The 10,436-nt window shown below is 45.3% G+C and overlaps 1 protein-coding gene across 1 annotated transcript in view; it reads left to right on the top strand.

The window, feature by feature from the left end:
- Positions 1 to 9,214: 9,214 nt before the first annotated feature.
- Positions 9,215 to 10,436, top strand: part of SNX10 (sorting nexin 10) — a 48,387-nt gene continuing 47,165 nt past the window's right edge. Inside the window, exon 1 of the mRNA XM_077775338.1 lies at positions 9,215 to 9,235. The gene's annotated coding sequence lies outside the window, so the exon portion shown is untranslated. The remainder of the gene's footprint in view (positions 9,236 to 10,436) is intronic.

The raw sequence follows: 10,436 nt of genomic DNA, 5'->3' as shown, positions 1-10,436 counted from the left end.
TGGAGGCGCTCTCCTCTTCGGGATCCACTCAGAAGCTGTGAGATCTGGGAACTTTTTACATCTCTTATTTTTCAATTAAACGTGTGAGGTTGTATAGGCGCGCTGTAGAATGTGGAATCCTGTCAACTGGTGAGAACATTGGCATGGGCATTGGAGGATGAGTTACTGTTTTTAATTGGATCGCTGTGTGACCCACTTCAATACATACTGTTTTAGAATAGGAAAAGTTATTATTCACTTTCTTTTGAAATTATTTAGAACTGACTTTGGATCTGTCCTTTAAGATTCAGTGCACGTGAATGTTGGCCTTTTGTTAGGAGAGGTGGTTGAGGGGAGAAAAGAGACAAACTGCTGGCATTTAGGAGCCTCAGTTTGAGTCTGCACCACAGAGTGTGGCTTTCAGCGGCCATGTATTCCCTGTGGGTACTGGTATCCTCTTGTGTAAAATGAGACAAATAAATTTGCCTGTGTCACCACCTGTCATGGGACAGTGCATTTATAAAGTGCAGAATGTCAGAAAAGAAAAGTTAACTTTCAGAAGCTTAAATTCTGGGGACACCTGGTGGCTCAGTTAGTGGAACATCGACTTGATTTTGGCTCCTCAGGTCATGATCCCAGGCTCATGGGATCAAGCCTGCATTGAGCTCCTCACAGAGCATGGAGCCTGCTTGGGATTCTCTCTCTCTCTCTCTCTCTCTCTCTCTGTCTCTTTCTCCCCCTCTTCCCTGCTCATGCTCTCTCACTTTCTCTCTCTGTCTCTAAAAAAACAAACAGAAAACCCCAAAGAACTTAAATTTTGTTTGTGTACATGGCCAAGATATAATTTATGACATAGAAGATAACTTTTGACTGCTTATAGATGATTGGTTTCTGGAATAATTTAAAGGGGAATGTTTTTGTAACTTTACAGTAGGAATGGGCTTTCTAAGTATGGGGCAAAAATTAAAAAGCCATAAGGGAAATGACTGATAAAATTCATTACCTAAAAACAATTGGCATAGCAAAGCCCCCATAAGCAAAAAAAAAAAAAAAAAAAAAGTTTACAAACCAGAAAAATATATTTGCATTTCATTTCATGTTACGCATTAAGGATTAATTTTCCTAATACATAGAGAACGCCTGCACATCAGTAAGGAAAAGAACAAGCATACTATAGGAAAATGGTCAAAGGATATGAATAAACAATCCATAGAAAATAACGTAGCGGCTCCTAAACACATAAAAGTACCGACCTCACAAATAATTTTTAAAATTCTAGGTAAATTGCACTGAGGTACACAACATTTCACCTTTCTGGGGTTGACAAAGATAAAAACATTTTGAAAGCTATCCGTGTTAGGGAGGCTGTGGGAAAACAGAACTCACACATATGTGCTTGGTGAATGTGTATTAGTTTCCTAGTGGGCCCTCTTGCCAGTATCTGTCAGAGTTAGTCATTCACGTGGTCATGCTTGACTCAGAATTTCCACGTACAGAAATTTATCCTTCAGATAAGTTCACCGTATTCACTGTTTATTATAGCAAGAGTGTCTATTGGTGCAGGCTGGTGAGCATGAATTAGGGCACATCTGCACCGTGGAGTAGTATGCAGCCACAAAAAGAGAACAAGGCTCTATGTATAGCTGTGGAGCAATCTGTATTGTTAAGTACGGAGTGAGGCGTAGGAAGGGCCATATGTGAGTCTACCATTTAGAGAAAAGGAAGGGGGGGAAATCATATGTATACGTACTTGCATATGCATAAAATAGCTCTAGAAGTTATATTAAAAATGACGAAGAGGTACGGAAAAGAGGGAGAGTTTTATTCTGTACTCTTTTGTATTTTTTTTTAGTATTTTGAAATAAGTGTTAGGTTTTAAAAATTAATATGGAACAAAAAATAGAAAATAAAACTGTAGTCGAGGTAGGGATTGAACCTATGTATCGATTTAGCGTCGTGTTTGATCTCCAGATTATTAAATGTCTTTATGTGTTCACCACTATCACAGTTTGGGGCCATGAAAAGGGAGGATACTCTTCTAAGAGCTGTTGGCCATTCTGGGGACATAAGACTCATGCACACTACAGTCAGAGGCCAGTGGAAAGACCATTTAATCAAACATTCAGGGGCTGCTGCAGCTGATGTCTGATGGAGAGTCAGTTCCATACTTGTCAGAACGCTGTGTCCAAGGTTTATATACAAAGATTGTAGTAGATTCGTGGCCTCCCAAAAGGTCCATGTTCTAATCCCCAGAACCCGTGAATGGTTCCTTGGAGTCAAGGGTGGCTGTGATTAAATTAAGGGCCTGGAGATGAGATTATCCTGGGTTTTCTAGGTGGGCCCGGTCCAATTACATGGATCCCTAAAGGCAGAGAACCTTTCTTGGCTGTGGTCAGGGGGAGATGTGCCCCCAGAAGAAAGGTCAGAGAGACGATAGGTTGCTGGCTTTGAAGATGAAGAAAGGGGCCAGGAGCCCAGGAATGCTGGCAGCCTCTAGAAGCTGGAAAAGGCAAGGGAGCAGTCTCTCCCTTAAAGCCGCCAGCCCCACAGATGCCTTGATTTTAGCCGAGAGAGATCAGTGTTGGATTTCCGATCAACAGAGCTGTACAATACTACATTTGTGTTGTTTTAAGCCATGAAATTGATGGCAGTTTGTTACAGCAGTTATAGGAAATGAATGCAAAGATGATGTAGAAAGGGCCCGAAGCCTTGCTCTCATGGGCTTTCTTTCTTTCTTTTTTTTTTTTAAAATGTTTTATTTATTTCTAGGAGAGAGAGAGAGAGACCGCGTGAGCAGGGGAGGGTCAGAGAGAGAGGGAGTCACAGACTGAAACAGGCTCCAGGCTTTGAGCTGGCAGTCAGCACAGAGCCCGACGCGGGGCTCGAACCCACGAACCGCCAGATCATGACCTAAGCGAAAGTCGGACGCTTAACCGACTAAGCCACCCAGGCGCCCCTCTCATGGGCTTTCTAACTTAGGAGGGAAGAGAAGACAAGAAATTGGTCAATTACCATGCCAAGCAAACATGAAGTGGCAGGAAGATTTGCATGGAGCTCTCCTCGAAGGAGTCAGGGAAGGCTTGGGGAGGAGGTGTAGGTGAGTTGTGCTGTGAGAGGCAGTGTGGCCTTGCTGGTTGGGAGGAGGGACTCTGGCGCTGACTGTGGGTTTGAATATTGGCTCTGCCTCTTATTTATGGGCCCTGGAGAAAGTCAATCTCTCCGTGCCTCAGTTTTCTCATCTGTAAGGTGGGGATACTAATAACACCTCTTCAAAAGGCTGTTGTGCAAAGTCAGTAAGTTAATGTGTGTCAAGTGCTTGGAGTAGTTTCTGGCCATTCTAAGCGCTGTTGGAGGTGTTTGCTTTTGGTATTTTGCCCTAACGAATGGGTAAGGCAGAGACAGGCAGAGAGAGGTGGTGGAGGACCTGGGGACAGCAAGCCCACCGCTGGGGAGAGGAAGGCTCTCAGCTGAATGGTGGGATCACTGGTGGGAGAAGGAGCAGAAATTAACACTGTTTCAGAGCATGGAGGCAGACGATGGTGGCCTTGGAAGTTGGCCTGAAGAGCATCCACTTAGTGCCCTAGGGGATTCAGTAGGTAGGATGACAATGAGTTTAGTGAGGGTGCTGATCAGGTCTCTCTAAGAGGGGAGGCGGCTGTGGTTTTCGGGCCCTGACTCCACAGTCTTCTCGTTCACCTCTACTCCATTTCCTCACTCTAGTGGCCTGACCTCTAGACCAAGGACCAAGGGACCATCTTGGTCCCTCTTCATTCCCCTCTCTGCTCCCAGTGCCACCCTACAGGGTTTGGATTCGGGGCCATGACCTGGTCTCTTGTCAGTACTGCATCACTAGGGCTCACTGACTGCAGAACACTCTGGTATGCGTAGCTGGCTCTCATGTGTGTACAGACTCAGGGTCACCTGCTTCTTCAAAGCCAGCTTTCAGCCTCTTCTGTGTCCCCACAGACAGAGGAGCAGGGACCTGAGCTCTGTGGCTTCGGCAGGTCCCCACAGGCTGACGCCTGGGCCCGGGGGTGAGCGTGGGCCTATCCCTGTTGTCTTGCAGAAGCCAGCTCCCTTCTGGACATTTGGGGGTCTGTGTCTTCCCAACATGTAGAGCTGATTCTTGCACAGGCGAGCCACCAGAACCTTCAGAGTTTGGGAGAGAATGATCCCGAGGTGGGGCATGGTAAGCAGAAGTGGGAATCTGGATTTTCCAGACCCGGCGGCCTAGTCCCCGTGTGTTTAGCCTCAGCCTTTTGGAAATCCCTCTTTCCTCACAGCTGCTCACAGTCCTCTTGCTGACTCAGGTTTGCCCGGGGTCTCTCAGGGAGCTGTCCCTGAAATACGGGCTCTCCATCCCCCAAGGACTCTGTGCGGCTCATCGCATCTTTCTGCCCCTCCTCTCCCTCCTGCTCTTCTCTCCTAAGAATTGAGATGCTACAGTGTCAGTCTTTCAAAGCCTCTTCTCTACTACATTATCTGATACGTGAACTTGTGCCAAGCGACAGGTAGGGGCTGATGAGTGAATTTATTACGATCATGTGGGAAAATGCCCAGGCCTGCCTGTTCGGGGATAAGTCACCACCTTCACTGGGTGTCTCTTCTTATCTAGGAAACAGAGATGGTAATAGTTGCCCTGCCTCAGACGACTGTTGTGACCAGGATATCACTCATCCATCTATTCGTTCACTCATCCGTTCCCTAGTCATCGAGTACTGACCTCGTGGCTGGTACCGCGCCAAGCAGCAATTGGCGATAGAACAGACGCAATGCCTGCCCTGCTCTTGCGGAGACAGATCACAAATGAGAGACGGGGCCAAGCTGCGATTGAAAATGGCAGCCTTCGGTTTACCAAGATGGAGGCCTTCTGGTGACACGGCAGTCTGGGCTCAAGGTCTCCAGGGTTTCTGGGTGATGGGCCGGGAGACACCTGAGAGCGCTTTGCTCTTCCTTTCCCTTAATCACACTGAGGAGGTCCTCCACGCCGCCCATGGGCGCCCAGCCTTCCCCTTCTCTGCCTTCTCAGAGGGAGACCTCCCGGCAGGTGAGTGCGCCATGGGGCCGCTCCCCGGTCCTGTGTGCAGGAGGGGAAAGATCTTGGCTTCTGCAGCAACTGACAGAAGCTTTGGTCACTGTTGACTTTATGATAGTTGCCAGGAGGAGTAACTGGAGATTTAGGACTGTTGTGATAAAGAAGGTTGAGTTGCTTAAACTTAGATTCTGAGGAAACTCCACATGCCAACTGGTCCTGCATGAGTCTGGCTGTGGGTTACTTCATTCCGAGCAGAGGCCACGCAGAGTTCTGCAAACTGTCACGTTGGGGCTTTTGCTGGGCCCTTGGGATTGTAGCTTCCCATCCCTTCCTCTTCCTGAGGAAACCGGCTTGGACTGACTCCACTCTCAGGTAGTAGCAGACTTGGGAACAGAACCTCTTTTTCTTCTTTTATGCCCCGGGATGCATCTTGGGAAAGGGCCGAGTATTTATATTAGAAAGATACACGAAGCACACACAGGAATCAAGATGTAGAAGTTAACTGGCAAGAGGAGGAAGTGTGTGTGTGTGTGTGTGTGTGTGTGTGCGCGCGCGCGCGCGCGCGCACATGCACAGAAGGGGTGCAGAGCAAAGAACCTCCTTGCTTGTGGCATTTTGGGGACCGTGCAGTTTCTCTCTCCCAGCCTTTGTGTGGCTAACTAGATCCACTTAGGAGATACCTGATTTTTTTTTATATTGTAGTCAGAACACTTAATATGAGATCTACCCTCTCAACAGATTTTTAAGTGTGCCACGCGGTCTTGTTAACGACGAGCGCAGTGTCACACAACAGCTCTCTAGAATTGGTTCTTGCAGTAAATACTTGATGGTGTTATAACCTGTAGGCCACCTGCCTCCCCAGGGCTATTGTTTCACTCGCAGGCAGCAAATTTCCTTGACTAAGAGCTTGCATAACTGGGCTCTTCACGGTTGCCAGGCCCGGAGAAGCTGCTGTATCTGTGACTCTCTGAAAAGAATGTTCAGGGGAATTCTATACTTGGAAAGATTGCATATTTATTCAAACTTATTTAAATTTTAGTCAGCATACAGCGCAGTATTGGCTTCAGGAGTAGACCTCAGTGATTCATCATTTAGGTCCAACACTCAGTGCCCGTCCCAACAAGCGCCCTCCTTAATGCCCAGCACCCATCTAGCCCATCCCCCACCCACCTCCCTCCATCAACCCTCAGTTTGTTCTCTATCATTAAGAATCTTTTGTGGTTTGTTTCCCTCTCTCCTCTTTTTACCCCCTTCCATTGGTTCATCTGTTTTGTTTCTTAAATTCCACATAAGAGAGAAATCATAGGGTATTTGTCTTTCTCTGACTTATTTCACTTAGCATAATACAGTCTAGCTCCATCCATGTCATTGCAAATGGCAAGACTTCATTCTTTTTTGATGGTTGAGTAATATTCCGTGGTATATATGTACCACGTCTTCTCTATCCATTCATCGGTCCGTGGACATTTGGGCTCTCTCTGTAGTTTGGCTGTTCTTGATAATGCTGTGCTGCTATAAGCATCAGGGTGTATTTTTGTATCCTTTGGGTCAATATCTAGTAGTGCAATTGCTGGATTGCAGGGTAAGACTGCATATTAAAAAAGGGTTAAATCATGTAGACCTTTCATGAATTTGGGGCTCTGCTAAATCAGTGGAACTAAGTTTCCTTTTTCCTTTTTTTTTCTTGAGCAGTTGTGTAACAAAACCCCCTCTCTGGATTGTCTCTACTTCTATCCTCTTAAAGCTCAGTATTCACTTGTGGTATAGACAAAAAAAAAATTACAAAGTCAAAACTATCATCAGACTGATAATCAGATCCTGAGCCCTTCAAACACCTGATTTTTTTGACAGGGAGCAAATGTAATTTTCTCTTTAAAAAAGTTATTCCTTTTTGGTCTTATTGGACTAAAATAGCTTCATGTGGATGTGTTTTCCATTCTCGTGAATGACTTAATGCTTCTACTGTTTAACATTTTCGTATTGTAAATGCGTATAATATGAGATGGCGCTCTATGGTTTACTTAAAAGATTTTGCTCAGGGGCGCCTGGCTGGCTTAGTCGGTAAAGCACGCGACTCTTGATCTTGGGGTTGTGAGTTTGAGTCCCATGTTGGGCTTGGAGCCTACTTAAAAAAAGACAAAAAAATTTTACGCTGAAACCATTGGGATTTTCCTTGTGACAGTGACTTACAAAGAAATGTTGAGATTTAATAACTCCTTTTTGTTGTGTATACAGTTTCCTTTATTTCCAGGCGCTTTTGGTTTCGTAGCTGAGTGTTAAGAAAATAGCCTGTGAATGGCATGTGATTCTGCTTCAAGTATTTGAGAAAAAAGATATTCAAGGAAGGGACTAGAAAGCAGATTAAAATAGCACGAAAAAGAGTCAAAACAGAGGGGACGCCTGGCTGGCTCAGTCGGTGGAGCATGAGACTCTTGACCTCAGGGTTGTGAGTTTGAGCCCCACATTGAGTACAGAGATTACTTAAAAACAGGATCTTTAAACATTTATTTAAAAAAGAGTTGAAACAGAAATAAGGCATATATAGTGGAAAGAGGTGACCAAAATGAATCAGAAACATGATTTATTAGTAGTAATGTATTAATTGGGTCGATAAAGAGTCCATCTCTTGTACTGTCTTCTTTCAAATGGGAAGATGGAGCTGTGTCTCCCCCCTGGGTGGTTTTGTGCTTGAGGTCCCCTTCCGGTTCTGCTCATTCCAATTCTTGCAGTTATCTTGCCCCTCAGAACGGGCAGGTGGCATTGTGGTGCCCACACACGGACGAACCCGGGACTGCCTGTGCTTGGTGCAGTGCCCAAGCGGCTGCTGCTTTCTGAGCACGGTTTTCTCCCCCTTATTCATGCAATGGGTGTAAATGTTTATGGAGAACCCATTATGTGCTTGGTACTGGGGTCGGAGGGCAGGGACCCTAAGCAAACGGGCACAGCGAGGAGCTCTGCTATCCCTGGGCTTACAGTTTGGTGGGGAGACAGACATTCATTCAGTATTGACACAAATAAGGGTAAAACTATCACTGCGCTCAGAATGACAAGAGGAAGACAACGGTGCAGGGGAAGTAGGGGACTTGACTTTGCTGGAGGGGGTTAGTGACAGTGGAGCCGAGATCTGAAAAGTGAGTGGTGGTTAACGAGGCAGGTGGGCTTGAATTCCAGGGTTGTCCCCAGACACGTCGGTGACTTTGAGCAAGCGGCTTCACCTCTCTAAGCCTTGACCTCTTCATCTATAAAACGGGTGACTGTAGGAATTAAATGAGGTAGTACACATAATATACTCAGCACAATTCCAGCACATAGTTGACAATCAGAAATGGTAGCTATTTTTATTACTGTCTGTGTTTTCTGCTCATTTGGAGACTCTGAAAAGGTACCTGTTTAAATCTTTTTTTTTTTTAATCCTGCTTAGCAAGAGGATACTAAACACCTGAGGATACTTAACTTGGAAAATGGAAGCCTAAAGGGAAATTTATTGATGGTCTTCAACAAGGCCAAGTATTGTTGGCCCCTAAGATGTGGGAAAGGCTCATACAGAGCTGTTGGTGTGAAACCATGTTCATAACAAGGCTGCCTTGGAAGCAGTTGTAATATACTAGGATTTAAGACACAGTATTGTTAGTGCACATCTCCTACGTTTCTGTTTCTCATGCAGTCAATCATGAATAGCTAGTCCAATGTGCATTTTCTGTACCTGTACCATATTCTGTTTGGCCTGTGATCTTTGCTGCAGTGTTTATAGTTTTGCACGGATATTTTTTATAGCTGAAGATGCAGTGGTCTTTTTTTCTTTTAATGTTTTATTATTTCTGAGAGAGAGAGAGAGACAGCATGCGCAGGGGAGGGTCAGAGAGAGAGAGAGACACGAATCTAAAGCAGGCTCCAGGCTCTGAGCTAGCTGTCAGCACAGGGCCTGACACGGGGCTCAAACCCACGAACCGTAAGATCATGACCTGAGCCAAAGTCAGACACTTAACCGACTAAGCCACCCAGGTGCCCAAAAGATGCAGTGGTCTTGTGTATCCTCGGAGAATGGCAAGTTTTGCTTTTCTCTCTTTGCTCTGGGACATATACATGCATATATGCAGCCATCCAATCGAGCTTTTCTTTGAAAATATACAATTTTTTGTGTCTTTCATTGTTCTTAGATTTTGAAGAAAAAAGTTCCAAGAATTCAGCCAGTGGTCACACTGAACTTTTATTGCACACTTGGTAAGTGCAGCAAGTACATTATCTGATTTCATCCTCACCCTATGAAACAGGCACTGCTAAGAATCCTTTCTGGGGTACCTGGGTGGCTCAGTTGGTTGAGCATCTGACTTCAGCTCGGGTCATGATCTCACAGTTCATGACTTGAAGCTCCACATCAGGCTCTGTACTGAGAGCTCAGAGCCTGGAGTCTGCTTCAGATTCTGTCTCCCTCTCTGTCTGCCCCTCCCCCATTTGCACTCTCTCTCTCCCCCCTCTCTCTCAAAAATGAATAAACATTTAAAAAACTAAAAAAAAAAAAATTCTTCCTTTCCCCCTATAAGAAAGTGGAGGACCAGAGAAGTTAAGTAAGTCATCCAAGGTCACACAGCCGTGAGTGGCATGGTGGGGATTTGAATCCAGATATGAATGACTACAAATATGAGCTCTAAGCACTTACATGCCACCTTTTGAGCTAGTCATCAAAGATTGCCAAGCCACTGTGCCAGCAAGCTAGGTGTGTGCCAGAAGATTGATTAGACATATATAAGAAATAAGAGAAAGGCTTAGAAAAAGGCCCGTGGCCTCTGAAGAGCATGGGAAAGCTTGCTGAATTTAGACTTATTGTCTGAGTCAGTAGCAGTGGATATTGTAGCGCTGTCCTTCTGGGTTATTTTCCTGATTGTTTTATACCTTGGTTTTACAGTATAGATCTGAAGGAGCATTAGTGTATATCAACCAAAAATTAAATATGCTTATGAGTATCAGGAGTTTATACTTAAAGTGACATTTTTACTTCTTCCTCATTCTTACCGTAACTGCATCACAGTTCCTGTGTTAAAAGCTTTGCTGCATCAACTATTTGGGTACTGCCTCCCATCCATTTGGAAGCAAGGGCAGGATGAATTAGAGATAACTAATATATTCAGAAATGGGTCCAACATGGGTGGGGTTGGAAAGACATACCAATGAGACTTTGGCCAAGTAAGCTGTTGGCTGTCAGTGCCTGATACTGGCCCCAGACTTAGATGGAGCCTGTTTGGGCTGGGCTGAGCTGGCTTCCAAACCATTTGGATTTGCTCCGCAGTTCCTGTTTTGTCTTTCTGCTAATGCGAATCCTGCTTCAAAAATTAACTGTTGGGGCGCCTGGGTGGCTTGGTCAGTTGAGTGTCCGTCCGACTCTTGATTTTGGCTCAGAATGGCGGGGCTCAATCAGCGTGGAGTC

The sequence above is a fragment of the Crocuta crocuta genome, unplaced genomic scaffold (assembly GCF_008692635.1).
Source record: "Crocuta crocuta isolate KB4526 unplaced genomic scaffold, BGI_CrCroc_1.0 scaffold197, whole genome shotgun sequence".
NCBI classification, from domain to species: domain Eukaryota; kingdom Metazoa; phylum Chordata; class Mammalia; order Carnivora; family Hyaenidae; genus Crocuta; species Crocuta crocuta.
This window is presented reverse-complemented; position numbering and strand designations above follow the sequence as displayed.